This window comes from Mesoplodon bidens (assembly GCF_964165515.1).
Source record: "Mesoplodon bidens genome assembly, chromosome: 4".
NCBI classification, from domain to species: Eukaryota; Metazoa; Chordata; class Mammalia; order Artiodactyla; family Ziphiidae; genus Mesoplodon; species Mesoplodon bidens.
Genome location: NC_138160.1, coordinates 79,960,093 through 79,976,934, shown reverse-complemented (window position 1 = coordinate 79,976,934; position 16,842 = coordinate 79,960,093). Strand labels below are relative to the sequence as shown.

Here is a 16,842-nt window from a genome sequence, read left to right as displayed (position 1 = left end):
AACTTCTGAGCCTCTCCCTTCAGGTGTTTCTAATCTGAAAAATGACTAAATGAAAGTAAGCCAAATGGCAGATTTCTGTGCCAGGGGTTTTTATGATATCCAAACATCCAACCACTCACCATCCTCATGGAATAAATGGGAACAATTTCACTTACTTTCTGGGGCAGACATCACAAGTCTGCCTAGGGCCTATGCCATGCCTCGGCAACCTACCATGCATGTGCCAGGGTTTAGCACATGGACTCCTTTTCTTTGGCACACCCATAAGTTGCTGCCACCACAATCCTGCTTTACACAGCCTGTAAAAAGCTACTATCAACCTTGAATAGCAGGTTCTAAGCAGCCTCCTCTCCTCCTAGTCACTCTTGGCTCCTTTTCCCCCACCCCAGGCCAGTCTCTTTTTGCCAGAAGGAAAGAGCTAAGCACTTGAACACATCACTGCCAAGTCCTTAAAAAAATTGCTACCTTGCTTTCCTTCAAGATGAAAAGCCAATTCAACAATGCTTAAAACTGTGCACAGTTGAACAAAGGAGCCTAAAAAAATAATAATAACATTCTAAAAGTGTTTTTCTAAATTTCTCTTCTGTGATGCAAAGGCAGTTTTTTTTCTCTTTATTCTTCAGAAACATATAATACAAGGAATGTAAACGATCATTTGATTAATTTGTTGCCCTCCCTTGGCTTTTGGTTTGTTTAAAAACAAGCAATAGTAAATTGAATTTTCTCTTCAAGTTGGTCAGGAAAAGTACCCAGAGAGTTTTCTGGTCTGAGACCGATGCACATGGGGATAGTTACATTCATTTAAGGAAATAAAATATGAATGTTTTTCTCAGCCAAGGAGGCCCTCCAAGTAACATTTTTTAATGCATTAAACCTCTCATTTGTTTTAGACAGGTGTTCATCTGGCAAAAGTTGTAATTTGTTTTTTATTTTCTTTCCTGAAAGGAAATAAATTCCATGACATTTTTTCCCTTTTTCTCTATTTTGCATTTCACATGAAAAATAATGGAAAGAAATTTTAAATGAGGTGGGCTCTCAGTTTGTAATTTGCTCATCTAAGCTGACACTGGACTGTTCTCCACTACCTAAATGGCTCCATTTTGTAACAGGTATCTCTGGGAGTCTCTACCACCAGACAGAATCTCTCTGCAGAGAAATTAAGGCATATGTCCATGTTGCCCTTCCTTCTTGGCTTTGTGCAACATCCAGTTTCTTTTCACGTGTCATGTGTCACAACCAAAGATGAGCTATCCTGAAAGAAACCCTTGTCAGCTCTTTTGAGAGTTTGTGTGTGAGCTTACTATCTGTTTGCCCCTGTTTAACAATTTCTCACATGCTTTCCCAAAGGAAATCACCGCCCCATGATTTCAAGATGTCTGCACTTTCAGATCCTACTCTGAGCATTAACCCTTCAACTTACAAGAGCATAATATGCTTATCTGCCATCTTGGGATCCTCCTTCATGCATTAATAGTAATGCTAAGATGTCAGTCCTCATCATGTGATTAAGGCACTATGCTAAGAATGTTTACTCTTCACAGCAAGCCAATAACGTAGGTACTATTGATTTATAAGTGAGAGAACTGAGGCTTGTGGAGGTTGAGGTGACTTGCCCAAGGCCACACCTAATAAAGTGACAGAGCCAGGATTCAAATTCTATCTTCCAACCTCTCACCTTTAGCCACTGCAAGACATTGCCTCTCAGAGATGTTACATTACCATGTCATTTGTGCTGTCTTGGCAGTATCTGTTAGGAAAACAGAGGTGGAACTGAAATGGACTCTTCTGGGTGTATGGAGAGAGCCCATTAAATAGGCATATCTGAACAGGAGTGTAACAGGAGAGTAATAAGGGAAGGGCATTTATGAGGAGAGAGAACAGTTTGTCCAAAGGCAGATCAGGCAATACAGGAACAATGCATCAGGGGAGGTGGAGACAAGGCTGAGAAGGCAGGTGGAGTCACACTCATAAGCAACAGGGGTCCATTAGAGTTAGCAGTGATCGTAGATTAGTTCTGGAAGTGTATGGCCGCATGTTGTATTGGGGAAAAGATTATATTGACAACTGCTGCAGGTATACTTCCTGATACTAAGCTGGAGAGAATTGCAGATTTTTCACAGCAAGAATCCTTTTGCCCATTCAGGCAGGATGCAATACATGCCTATAGGGAGAAACCACTTTCACTAAATAAAGGCCAAAATCAAGGCAAACTTTTTCAGATAGTTAAAAACTATCTTAGCTATCATTAAAGCCATGAGAACATGCTGGTTTCTAGCAATGATTTATAAAGTGAAGTGTTAGATTTCACTAATGTTTCCCAAAATTTTATAATGAAAAAATACGGTGGAACATTTAACTAAACATTGCACAATTAGAAGAAAAATTTCTCACATATTTGAAGTGCATTAACTCTTCCATTTGAGGAGACATTTTCTGCATGAAAGGTTGTATTTATACCAGTTAGGTGAATACTTCAAAAAGTACATTTTTACCCTTTGGAAAAATTGGACCATACTCTAGAGCTATTAAAAACATCTTAGCAATCATGAATCTGGCTGTATGGAATGCAGGAAAAATTCTCAGGAGTCAAGTATTTTCCCCATCCCATGCTTTTTAGAGTAGTTATCTAAAATCTATAAATTTGATGATACATTTATGGTTTTTGCATTTCACATAAAGGAATGGAGTAGGATGTGAGGGATGAAGGCACTTGTGCAGTAAAATTCCTACACGTATTGCATTGCATTCCACCACAGAAAGTGTGCTGGAAAGAGCATGGTTAAAAAACAAAAAACAGGGACTTCCCTGGTGGCGCAGTGATTAAGAATCCACCTGCCAATGGCGGGGACATGGATTCGATCCCTGGTCCGGGAAGATCCCACATGCCACGGAGCAACTAAGCCCATGTGCCACAACTACTGAGCCCACGTGCCACAACTACTGAAGCCCGTGCGCCTAGAGTCCGTGCTCCACAACAAGAGAAACCACAGCAATGATGAAGCCCACACACCACAAGGAAGAGTAGTCCCCGCTCTCCTCAACTAGAGAAAGCCCGTGTGCAGCAATGAAAGACCCAACGCAGCCAAAAATAAATAAATAAATAAATAAATTTTTTTTAAAAAGTGAAGTATTGTTATAAAAAAACCCAAAAAACAAAAAACTCCACTGCTTGCTAGCTCATTTTGGATTAATGATGGCATCTTAATTACAGTAATTTGAACTCTGATAATTTTAGCATCTAAACTGTGGATGTCCATTTCACTGAAAAAACCTATTCAAAAGCTAGTTTTACTTTATCTATTACAGGACACAACTATTTTTATTTGAATTTATACTAAAAGAAAAATGCAGATTTCATTTCAGCTATCTGTGGCATAAGCACTGTTCTCCTTTTTTCAGTAAAGATACATTTGGCAGAGTTTAAATACTGCAAGTCTTAGTGCCAGAGGAAAATTTTTCAAAATGGAAAAAAAGAAGTGGCTTCTTGATCACTTAATGGCCATATCTGTCTTAATACATTTATTTCTTAATATATAAATAAGATTTAACAAATCAACATAAAATATGAGTGGCACCCATCCTGTGATCAAATCTGGTGCCTCTTCATGATCTGCTGTCTCATCTCACCATAGGCTTTTTTTTTTAACAGTTAAGATTTGTTAGCCTGAACTCAACTTTAACAACTTCTGAAACTCATGTGTTAAGTTACAGCCCATAATAGGATACAGCTGCACAAGGGTGAGTTTCTAAGTTATGATTTTTCTGTTTAAATGATACGGTTTTACTGATTATGTGCTACAGATTGATTTAAGAAATGTAAGACAACTTTAGAAGCCCTTCATAAAAGAATCTTCTTTATTTAATACATTTCATATTGGTGTTTTAACCCCAAAGGCTCTTATTTCTTTTCTTCCATGTTCAAATGCTCATATAAGTTTAGTCTGTCAAGGCAGTTTTAAAAATCCTATTTTAAAAGAAAAAGGAAAAAAAAAAGAAACCTACTGAAAGTTTAATAATGACAAAATAGGCAATTATTACACTCCCTGTAGTTTTCTACATTCTCTCTCTGGTGTCCTTAGAATACTGTTTGAATTATGGTTTTGCTTTTTTTTTTCTACTGGGATGATAATCAGTTGATCCCTATTTTGATCTCATCCCATTAATGCAGCTGTGGGAACCCATCATCTAGTCACCACCCCTTTCACACTTATGGGCTGTATAGTGTAGTTTACATTTTTCTCATGTGCCTCTGAGCTATGAGTTATAGTTTTGCTGGCATGTTTTTGTCCACACCTAAGTTGGAGGTCCCAGGAGGGCAAAGCCATACCTTGCACTTCTGTGTAACCCCCAAGGTGTCTCCCACAGGGCCAGGCACCTAGCAGGTGCACAATAGACTTTTCTGGTGGCTGATTTGTTTATTTTCTCCCTCACAAAAAGGGGGAAGATTTTTCCCATTGTCAAGTGAAATATGATGAAATAAATGGTACCTGGTACTTTCTAAACCATCATCCATTGACACCTTAATCACAGCCTAATTGCATGCAGGGTTAAGTTGACAGCCCCATGAAACAGGAGGCAGCATGGAAGAAGGATGGGCTGTGAAAATAAACACAGCCACCTCAGGCAACTTCCCCAGAACACTGCCTCAGGTTGGCCTTGGTAGAGCAGCCCAAATTATCCCATATACCACACTGGCAGTGACTCAGATTGCCAGTCCTTATATTCATCCTCAGGGTCTACCCTCAACTCTGGGTCACACAACTCTGTGTGCACCAAGCTCTTTAGAGCCAAACTCTGTCCGTGCCTTGTACATAAACCCTAGTTGGATAGCTGGGGCAGGGTCATGGAGAGCTTTCTTATAATGACTCTACCCGGGGAAGGTATGTTACATGCCTAAAGCCACATTTGCACAGATTTGGCCATTCTAACTAAACAACTGGTCAGCAAAGTAACAGTGTTTGATTTTTTTGTTTGTTTTTTGTTATCTTGGATCCTCTGTTATCTAAAGTCAACAGTCCTACAAAGTCTCTTAAATATAGTGCAATGTCAGTGCCCAATGGCACATGGGAAAGATATCAATATATACTTCCTAATTGGTTAAGTAGATTACATCAGGTTTTAGTCTATGTAGCTTTTGTGATTGGATGACATCATTTGAACCATGGTGCACAAATAAAGCACATTTGGGAGCTCAGGCCTGCTATTGCTGCTGCCGTTCAATTGTGATATATTTAATGACCTTTTATTTTAATGTCTTTGTGATTCCCTCTTGTTCCTTGATATTCTCTCCCCTCTGCCTTCTTAAAAAATTACCTTGTACATCCAAAGATATTTTTTAAGTGTTATTTAAATTTCTCCCCAGATGACTTATAGTTCAGCAATTTAAAATTCTAAAGGTGAAAATTAAACCAAAACGCACGATGTACTTCTTTACATATTATAGAGAATCTCCCAAGAGGTTAATTTTGTAAAATAAAAAACAACCCAAAGGATCTTAATTCCCTCAAAGAAAGTGTTCAGGGTAGAGAATGGGGACCAGACCAGAAAAAAAGAAAAAGCAAACAAAAGAAACACAACCAGCTTCCCAGCTGCTGAAGGAGCTAGGCACTGACTCTGGAGCGTTACTAAAAGAAAATAATGCTGGGAACAAAGCAAGACTCTTAGCTGTCTCAGCTCTGTTGTGTGGCTGTGGCTACCTTTGAAAGAGTATCTACAGAAAAGAAGAAGGGGCCCAAGATTCCTACATATTGTACATGACACACAAGCTGTGTCAGCAAGATTCCATTAGCCTGGTCAAAACTTGTCAAAGCCTGAGGATGGTTATAAATGTTTAGACAGCTGGCTCTGTTGGTCAGTGTCCTGGAGTTAGCCAAGCCAAGCACAAGACCCAAAGGTACCCCATTTTGCATGAATGGCAAATTGGCATCATGCCTTGAGCTTGCTCCTTAAATTATCTGGGGGTCCTTTTCCTATTTCTCCTCAACAAATCTAAGGAATCACATTGACAAAAACAAGTTGTACATGATTGAATTGCTAGAATAGAAAATACTAATTAACTTTATTTTAAAGTATCACCTGCTAAGGGTAATTTAAAGATTATATTACAATATTGCATAACAAAAATCCATCTGTTTGGAGGCAGAGAATCGATTTAAAAATATGGTTATCATCTTGAAAGCCTCTTAATGGTTTATCCTTAATTGGTAGCCTTTCCAATTTGTCTTTAATTGTTTTTGGCAAGGGAAATTTTGCCCAGCTAGAATTTTTTTCTCATGTAAGGCATAAAGAAATTGCTTCTTTTTTTCTTATAGATTCATAACATAACATTCATAACATACTTTTAAGACCCCTTATTACTGACAAATGACTGTCTTCCAGGCAGGACTTACCTGGTATTAGGTAATTGAACTGGGCAATGAACTATAATGTTTCTACTTTCCTGAAGCACAGTCAGTCATTAACATTGATTTCAAATAAGAGTTAGCCCCTCTCTGTAGTTTTTGCTAAGAGCAGTTCTATTGCCATTAGCATTTATCAGAAAGTGAAAAATTGTGACAGACATCCATGTCTCCAGATTTTGAGACATGTAGCATTTCATCTATTTATTTTCTGTCCATTTGACTTTAAGCTTTGACTTTAAGAGTGAATGATATTAAAAGAGCTTTCTTTTTTCCATCTCTGAACTCTTCACATATTTTGGAAATAAATTAAAAAGCACAATGTGTCCAATTAGAGAATTTTCAGATTTGAGACTATTTTTAGAATGTTTAATGATATGGTTTCCAATACAAGAACAGTCAGTCTCAAAGATGCAACATGCAAGCATATAATCATGCCTTTTCCTTTCTTCCTTCACCTTCTCTAACCACAAATAATAGCTAACACTCTAGTGCTTACTATGTGTGAAGCTCTATTCTGAGCATTTTCCATTTTAAGCTTTACAGCAACCCTGTAAGGTAAGTACTACATTTTACAGATAGAACAGGAGCACTAGGTAGGTTTCTTACAGCGGTAAAGACAGGATTCAAACCCAGGCATTCTGGCTCCAGAGTCCATGCTTTTAACTACGTAAGGAAACTGCCTGCCTGTTGATAAAATGTGGAGATAGAAGATGCAGTACACGTTTTATTGTGTTCGAACCAAAGCCCGTATTTGAGGACTCTTGTATAACACACTCTATAATCCATGGGGCATTTACATCCTCTCCATCTCAGAGTTCCCATATGAAAACATATATCATGTGTCCCTATTAGCATCTTCATTGTGTCCAATCTATGAAAATGACAAGCTCTGAGTTTTTAGGATAAAGGCCCTCTTGAGTGGCTTCATGCTCCTTCCAGACTACAAAAGGAGCATTATCTTGCTTGCTGCATCTCCTACTCACTCCTCATGGAGATTTTCTGCCCAAGCTCCTCCCAGAGAAACATCCTTCCTGGGCTCACCCAGATGCATAAGAGCAACCGCACATTCTCTCCAAGTATTTGTGCCCTTGTTCTTCATGAATGGAGCCACTACAGGCAGCACATCACCTCAGGCAAAGACAAAGGACAAGGAACTCTGTGTTCTTGCCTTTCTCTCCCACTTGGGTAAAACTGAGGCACCAGAACAATAGGATAAATTTCCAATTATTAAAAGAAACAAACTCCCCTTGCCCTGTCTCTTATCAAATTGTACCCCCTTCCTAATGGCATCCTTGCCTATTGCTCCCATACATAATTCCACAGCTGAGGCATTACTGTTTTTCTTACTCTTTTTGTCAAATGCCACTCTCACTCCTTTGAGAGCACAGCTTCTATCCCTTCCCCCATCCCGGTGTAAATCTCATTTTTCTGAGGTGGCTCAGCTTAGGCCCTCCTTCTATGCATATTTTTATTCTTTAATTAATTTATTTATGTGTTTTTGGCTGCGTTGGGTCTTCGTTGCTGCGTGCAGGCTTTCTCTACTTACGGTGAGTGGGGGCTACTCTTCCTTGTGGTGCGCGAGCTCCTCACTGCGGTGGCTTCTCTTGTTGCAGAGCACGGGCTCTAGGCATGCGGGCTTCAGTATCTGTGGCTCGTGGGCTCAGTAGTTGCAGTGCACTGGCTCTAGGGTGCACAGGCTTCAGTAGTTGTGGCACAGGTTCAGTAGTTGTGGCTTTCAGGCTCTGGAGTGCAGGCTCAGTAGTTGTGGTGCACGGGCTTAGTTCCTCTGCGTCATGTGGGATCTTCTTGGACTAGGGATCGAACCCGTGTCCCCTGCATTGGCAGGTGGATTCTTAACCACTGTGCCACCAGGGATGTCCCCCTACACATGTTTTTTTTCTAACCTTTTCAGTTCACATTTATCTCCTTTTCCCCTTGAATCTATTTAATCATTGTGTCATAAATTTTAAAGTTTTAAATATTACCTTAAAATCATTTCTGTTCTATAATGTAGCAGTCTAGTATTTTGTTAACAAATTATATCATGAATTCATTATTTCTGCAATCAAATTGTAAGCCTTTATGAACAGAGGCCTATTTTGACTGCTTTTTTTTTTTTTTTTTTTTTAACTCTATACCATCAAAGACAGGGTTACCAGATAGACCAGTGCCTCACTGCTGGTTAACTGTGGTGTTCTGTTACACAATTCCTGATCCCAGAGACTACTTTCAAATCCTTTTCAACACAGTGTTCCAGGCAGTCAACATAAATGGATTAGAATTGACACTCTGAGACAAAAGTACTTACCATTCCTGTTCAGGATTTCCCTAAGTCCTGGGTATCATGAAGGTAAAGCCCCAGCTGGCAAGCAACTTGTAATCACATGTTTACTCTGCCCAGGCTTCATCTTTCTGCACCGCCTCAGCCATCTCCATCTGAGCCATGGCTGCCACCACCACATCCATGCTGTGTGGGCACCATGGTGGTTCATATAAGAAATCTCCTATCTAGAAGGAAGTCTTGATCTCTCCATGAATCGTAGTACCTTCACCTATCTTCTGTATGTTCATTCAGTTGCACAGTACAGACATGTAGTTTTCTTAGATCCCAAATGAATTCAACTACTGCTTCTAGATGAATAGCCCTGTGCTAGATACCAAGGAGGCTACAGAGGAGAATGAACCAGAGTGCCTGCCGTCTAGAATCAGTCAGCTGTGAGGCAAATAACATAATACTGTACTCTATAAGATGAATTGTTATCACAAGACATTTCATTCCTCTGGCCAGAAGTAAGTCCAGCCAAGTCTGACTTGATAAATTTAGCCTGGAGCACCACATCTATTTTATTACATGGCTTATAGGAGATTAAGTGCTAAGACATAGGGCCACTAATGGAATAAGAGCACAGAAAAGTACATTCATATGAGCTAGAACCAGTGAGCAAGGCGTGATGGAGGACGTGGCATTTCCTCTGAACTATGAGAATAAATTGGATGGATAGAAGGGAGGGGCAGAAACAATACTCAGGATAGGAAGGAGAACTTGAACCAAAACACAGGGAAAAAATATGCAGTATATGTTCAAGGACAAGTAAAGACACTGCATTTGCTGAAGCTAATTGAGGATTTCTGCTAGAAAGGGTCAAAGGTTGGATGGTCAAAGTGTTCCACATTGTCGGATGTCTTCGTTGGTCAACTGCCTTCTGTGAAGTTTGATGCTGAACTTTATAATCAAAGAGAAAGCTTGAGGAAGGAGAAAATGAAAACCTCATTTATGAAAGACTTGCTTGGGGATCTAATTACCACTCTGAAAACTCTATCCTGTTCAGATTTTAAAACACAGCGAAGAAAAAAGTATCCACACTAATGTCTATAAACTGCATAGCAAATTGTCATCTTGTTGATGTGAAAATTTTCAAAATTGCTGAAGAGGTTTGTCTTAGTCAGCTTGGGCTGCTGTAACAAAATACCATAGACTGGGTAGCCTAAACAACAGAAATTTATTTCTCACATGTCTGGTGGCTGGAAACTCCAAGATCAAATTGCTGGCACACTCAGTACTTTGGAGAGAGCCCTCTTCCTGGTTTGCAAATGGCTGCCTTCTTGCTGCGTCCTCACAAGGCAGAGAGAGGACGCTGTGGTATCTCTGTTCTTATAAGGACACCAATCCCTTCATGGGGTTCTACCTCATAATCTCATCTAAACCTGACTATCTCCCTAAGTCCCCACTTTCTAATACCATCATATTAGGGGTTAGGGCTTCAACATATGAATTTGTGGGAGACACAGATGTTTAGTCCATAACAGGGTCTATTACATGTGTCTGAGAAAACAATTTGGAGCAATGGAATTCATTAAGAAGTTTGATGTGCAAAGTCAATTCAGAGGTTAAATTGCTTTCTTTACTCTCAGATGTTATAAACTGATAGAAGTCACAAAAAGGAACTGGATTTCATGCTGTTGTTCCTAGGATCTCCCCAACAATTCTCTCTCCTTCCACTTCCTCCCATACCCCCAGCCTCAGCCATTTAACATTCTATTTCTTTCTTTTTTTTAAAAAAACATCTTTATTGGAGTGTAACTGCTTTGCAATGGTGTGTTAGTTTCTGCTTTATAACAAAGTGAAGCAGCTATACATATACCCCCATATCTCCTCCTTCTTGTGTCTCCCTCCCACCCTCCCTATCCCACCCCTCTAGGTGGTCACAAAGCACTGAGCTGATCTCCCTGTGCTATGCGGCTGCTTCCCACTAGCTAATTATTTTACATTTGGTAGTATATATAAGTCCATGCCACTCTCTCACTTCGTGCCAGCCTACCCTTCCCCCACCCATGTCCTCAAGTCCATTCTCTACGTCTGCGTCTTTATTCCTGTCCAGCCCCTAGGTTCTTCAGAACCATTTTTTTTTTTTTTAGATTCCATATATATGTGTTAGCATACGGTATTTGTTTTTCTTTCTGACTTACTTCACTCTGTATGACAGACTCTAAGTCCGTCCACCTCACTACAAATAACTCAATTTCGTTTCTTTTTATGGCCGAGTAATATTCCATTGTATATATATACCACATCTTCTTTATCCATTTATCTGTCTATGGACACTTAGATTGCTTCCATGTGCTGGCGATTGTAAATAGAGCTGCAATGAACATTGGGGTGCATGTGTCTTTTTGAATTATGGTTTTCTCAGGGTATATGCCCAGTAGTGGAATTGCTGGGTAGTATGGTAGTTCTATTTTTAGTTTATTAAGGAACCTCCATACTGCTCTCCATATTGGCTGTACCAATTTACATTCCCACCAACAGTGCAAGAGTGTTCCCTTTTCTCCACACCCTCTCCAGCATTTATTGTTTGTAGATTTTTTGATGATGGCCATTCTGACTGGTGTGAGGTGATATCTCATTGTAGTTTTGAGTTGCATTTCTCTAATTATTAGTGATGTTGAGCATTCTTTCATGTGTTTGTTGGACATTCTATTTCTTTATAGTAATCTTATCAGTTAAACATCAGTTACCTTGACAAAGACAAGACCAATAGATGACCTGTAGTGTTAAACCCTGAAGTCGGAGAGTTGCTCAGCTTGGCTCCAGCATCAGCCAAGTTGTTATTCATCTGCATTCTCTGGGTCTCCAGCTGAGGATTCACTACCTCTCTCCTGTCTGGTATCCAGATTCACTATGGATGACCAATTTATCTTGTCATGTCTGTGGATAAAGCCCTTTTCCTTTAGTGTCCATTCAGACAAAGTAGAAACTCTTTAGAAAGAATTTCACTAAACTTTGGGAGAAATAATGCATAGCCAAAAACCATGTATTCCAGACGGTAGCTTCCTGATCCTGAGGTGGCAGGCACAATCAGACAGAGAAACTTGACCTTGACTTTTGTTCATGCCCCTCTTCAAAGGAAGCCTGTTCCAAAGCCCTCCTTGGTCTTTTGTCATTTCCTCTTATTCCTCTTGTGGTCTCTCCTTTAGCCATTATTCCTTGAAAGAAGGGACTGGAATGGTAGGCCTAATCACAGCCCCCTCTGAAGCCCACAGCTGGTGGGTATTTACAACATTGTTTTAAACCAGAGCAAAGTGTTAGCTGAAGATTAATCAGGATACCTGTTCACATGACACAGACTGCTCATTCATTGTGACAGTTCCAAGCTAGAAAGTGTCATATCACTTGTATGAAAAGAATACAGATACTAACCCTTTACTTTGTTTGACTGCCAAGAACAAGTATCAGAAAAATGGCCCATAGAAAACGGTAGGTGAAGTAATTCTTGTGCAGAGCCTCCTACACCTTTCCTACCAACAGCCTCACAAAGTCAACACATCTTCCATACCTTTGATGACATTCAAATATTCAATTAACCTTTATTCTTCTTCTAAAACACTTCTAATAGATGTAGACATGCATGAAAACAACTTAAATTCCATTATAATTAGGAGTGGCTCAGGATGAGCAAAGAGCTAGACTATACACCCAGACCAAACTAGGTTAAAAATCCCAAGGCTAAGACTTAGTAGCTGTGTGATTGTATCCTGAGCATCTTTTATTTCTTATCTCTATGTTGTGGATGATAATACCTATTTCTAGAGGGTATTGTAAGAATTAAATGAGAAAATGCCTAGTGCCTGGCATATAATAGGCACATGATAAGAGAGATGAGAATAGCAACTTCGTCCTATCCTACTCAGGACTTCTCAAGCTTTAGTGTGCATCAGATTGCCTGAGAATCTTGTTTAAAATGTAGATTCTGGTTCAGTAGGCCTGGGAGCATGAGAGCCTGAGGGGCCTGGAAGGTGACTTGAGGAAGTTTGGAATGAAAAAGAGTATCAAGACATAGGGTCTTCTATGACTTGCCAAGAAGTTATTTGTTCTGTAGGTAATGAAGGACCCACAGAAAGATTTTTAAGATGTGAGTGATTTAATTAACCATAAGATTCAGAAAGATTACCTGGAAACAGTTGAGGATGGGTTGGATGGGAGGGTGATTGGAGTCAAGTGGGTACTGTGGTATATCTGGTTAGATATGAACCAATGCAGCAGTGGCAATATTAACTGAGAGGAAGTGATGACTATCAGAGACATCAGGATGTGAAACTGACAAAATCTGGGCATTTATTAGATCTGGAGAGAGGAAATTAAGTTTAAAGTTCCTGTCAGGTTTCTGATTTATGTAACTGGGTATATGATTATATCACTTTCTGAATAATTTGGGAAAAGAGTTTATGGAAAAGAAAATGGGTTGATTCTGGGAATATGTTGAATTTCTGTGACATCCAAATGGAAGTATCTGTTAACAAAGCTGGAGTTACAAGAGAATGTTTTGGGAACTATTGGCATATATTATGGTAGATGGATTCATGGAAATAGGTTCTGTCATTCAAGAACAGTAGAGAGAGAAGCAAGAAAAGACAAAGCTAAGGCTCTCATGCAAATCAACATGAGGGGTGAGCAGAGGAAGAGAAACCCACAAAAGAGACTGAGAAGAAATGATAGAAATACAGAAGAAGAATCAGGGAGAATACTGTCAGAAAAGCTTAGGCAGATGAGAGTTTTTAGAAGAAATTGATCAGCTGTGTCAAATGCAGTTAGAGGTCAAGTAAATAAGGACTGAAAGTTAGAATTAGTGATATTTGCCAAGTAGTTTCAGTAGCATAATGTAGGGGAAAGCCAGATTGTTGGTGGGTTAAAAATGAATGGCAGGGGGACTTCCCTGGGCGTCCCGTGGTTAAGACTCTGCGCTTCCAATTCAGGGGGCATGGGTTGCATCCCTGGTCAGGGAACTAAGATCCTGCATGCCACATGGCATGGCCAAAAAAAAAAAAAAAAAAGAATAGTCCCAAGGTTGAATGTTTCTTTTAATTGATTCATTCATTCATTCATTTGTTGTCTTGAGCATACTTATGGCCACTGAGGAGTGAGTAAAGAGAAAACATTTAAAAATAGGAAGCCAAGAGAATTACTAATAGAACAATGCCCAGAAGAAGCAACACAACTTCATTTGAGACTGAAGGAAATAAGGTAGAGCTGGGCACTTGTGCAGATGGGTCACTAGATGTAGGGAGGGATATCACATGCTTGGTGGCTTAAGTTTGTAACGTGAAAGGCAGGATCATTGGCTGGGCACTGAAGGTGCAACTGCAGCTGGTGACTAAACTGTGTTGTGAGGCCTTTCCTCAAATTTGGGTGGTTTTCTTCAGCAGTACTTGACCCTTTGCTTGCCTTTTCTTTGACATTGTCCATGAACCTTGTTGCTACTTCAGAAAAATAAAGGAGCATGTGTTTCATAAATAGAGCATCTTCAGATATACTGATCTTTGAAATTCCAAACAGCATGCTGGCCTTCTTCCCTCTGCACTCCATTCATCTGGTTTTCCAGTAGACACGAGGAGATAGAGATAGAAAGATGGATTGTGTGTGTGCATGTACATATGTTTCACTCTTTAGAGGTGATGACATACGTAAGACCATCAAAGAAATCTTCCAAGGTTGCAGGATAAAAAATTTGAAAACTGCTACATTTATTCAAGCAGAAATTTTACTTAGTACCCACCTTTGAACTCTTTAATCCACACAGTTTTACGTGCCAAAATTCTTGTGTTCATTTTACCTAGATAAGCATGAGTCTTCAGCTTCTTACTCCAGTTTTCAGCTGAACATCATTCAACAAGGAACCAACTTAAAATAGCCGGTTAATGGCCCTTGTTGACTATCAGAGCAACAGACCACTGACTTCGGTTTTAGGCTTCAATCTTCAAGACATCTCTGCTGAATTCTGTAGGTCACGGGCAAATTGAAACACAAATCAGCCTGCTCACAAAATACTTGTTTTCCTGTACATGGGAGGGAGAGGAAGTTGGGGAGCAGGAATACAGTTTAGGAAATAAAAGTTCTAATTCTATTTTGGGTTACATCAACTGGTGGAAAATATTACTTCAAATATTTTTGAATGAATGAAAAATACCTGTAATTACCAAGCTCACCTTGACCACTTAGCATGTATTTTATTGGTTAATTCAATTATCCCCTCTGATAGTCTTATATTTCCCAGTTTCTTTCCCAAAACACATCTTAAATACTAAAAACTACAGTTCTTAAATATACACAGGCATCCAATTCCCTGGGCGTCTTGCGAATTTTCCTGAACTACACCTTGTAAAGCTGGAAGCTGATGGGTGACCTAGGAATGAAGTGAAAGAGCCAGGTGCTCTGGTCAACAGCTTAGAAAGTGGTTGTGCAATGATTTTGCCTCCAGGTCAAACTCTGTGACTCTCCTGATTCCCTGCAAAATAACAAAACCCAGCATTTTGAAGCACATGTATTCAGAAATATATCAGGAGAATGTCAAAGGGCATAGACACCATATTACACAAAGAAAGTTTGAAAGAAGAAAAGCTCTTCAATCTAGAACCTGAGGAAACCTGAGAGTTGTCTATTTTAGTACACTTTTATACACAAGTGTGAGATGCCAATTCAAAACGGTTTAAGGAAAAAGCAGATGTGTTGGTTCAGGAGCTTAAGCTATGACATCAGAACTTAGTCTTTCTTTCTCTATCTCTTGGTTTTACCCTTCTCTTTTCAGCCATGAGTCTCCCTTGCCTGGGCAGCACCATACTTCTCTCCTATAACCCCAGCAACTCTAGTGAAAAAGGAGAATCCAGTCTTCTGACATTTCCAACAAAAGTCCTGGACTCATTGACTCTAAATGACTTGACTTTGGTCTAATCCCCACTCCTCAACCCTGGAGAAGACTTGGTTGAAGGAAAGGTGGTTCTTTAAGGAAAACTTTCATGCTATTCCTACAAAGAGGGAAAACAAATGCCAGGGAGGCAAAAACAACAGATGTCCTATACCACCTTCAAGTATAATGGGTTCTCTTATGAATACGGGGATTAACCTCTATGAGGTCCCAGAAATGAGAAATAGCCCACTTGCATGAACCTTATAGGAAAGCAGATTTCCGCTCACTCCCCAAAATGACCTTCTTATAGTTAAAACCATTAGCATTTGAAATGGGCTACATCAAGATGTGCCAATTACCAGGTCCCTCTGTGTGTCCAGAATCAGGCCAAATGGGCAGCTGTCAGTGGTATTGTGCAAGGAATTCCTGCATCAAGCAGAGCTTTGCCTGCATGACCTGAAAGGTCTCTTTTGCCTCTACAATTCTATTATCCTTGTTAATTTCCACAATTCAATTTGCAGTACAGGATAAACAAACCAACCTAATTTGATCTGGAACTTCTACAGGCTATCATAGGTCATTTAATCTAAAACACATGGCTGTAGCCATTACTACGTTTTCTGAAGTCATCTAACAGACGTGGTCCTTAACAAGGTTTCCATGTTATTAGTTTCACTTATATTTTTTTTTCCCAGCCTCCTGCTTGTTACACAATTGCTTTCATTCTCCTTTGGATTAGGGTGGAAAGGAGCATGAAAGAGTTTTCTTCTTTCTGCCTTTCTCCTCTTAAATCTTATAATAGGTGAGCTCCAATTAAAATTACATTGCTTGGGGCTTCCCTGGTGGCTTAGTAGTTAAGAATCCGTCTGCTAATGCAGGGGACACAGGTTCCAGCCCTGGTCTAGGAAGATCCCACACGCTGCGGAGCAACTAAGCCCAGTGTGCCACAACTACTGAGCCTACACTCTAGAGCCCGTGAGCCACAACTACTGAGACCACGTGCCACAACTACTGAAGCCTGCACACATAGAGCCCGCACTCTGCAACAAGAGTAGTCACCGCAATGAGAAGCCCCTGCACCGCAACAAAGAGTAGCCCCTGCTCGCTGCAACTAGAGAAAGCCTGTGCACAGCAACGAAGACCCAATGCAGCGAAAAATAAAACAAATAAAATAAATAAATTAAAATAAAATTACACTGCTCATATTTTTACCTCTGAATTTAGCTTTCACTTTGCAGGTCCAAGAATCTATGAGAAACAGG

The 16,842-nt window shown here is 39.8% G+C and overlaps 1 protein-coding gene across 1 annotated transcript in view; it reads left to right on the top strand.

Moving 5' to 3' along the window:
• The window catches only part of LIX1 (limb and CNS expressed 1), a 48,361-nt gene that overhangs the window by 1,926 nt on the left and 29,593 nt on the right, over positions 1-16,842 (top strand). The window lies entirely within an intron of this gene.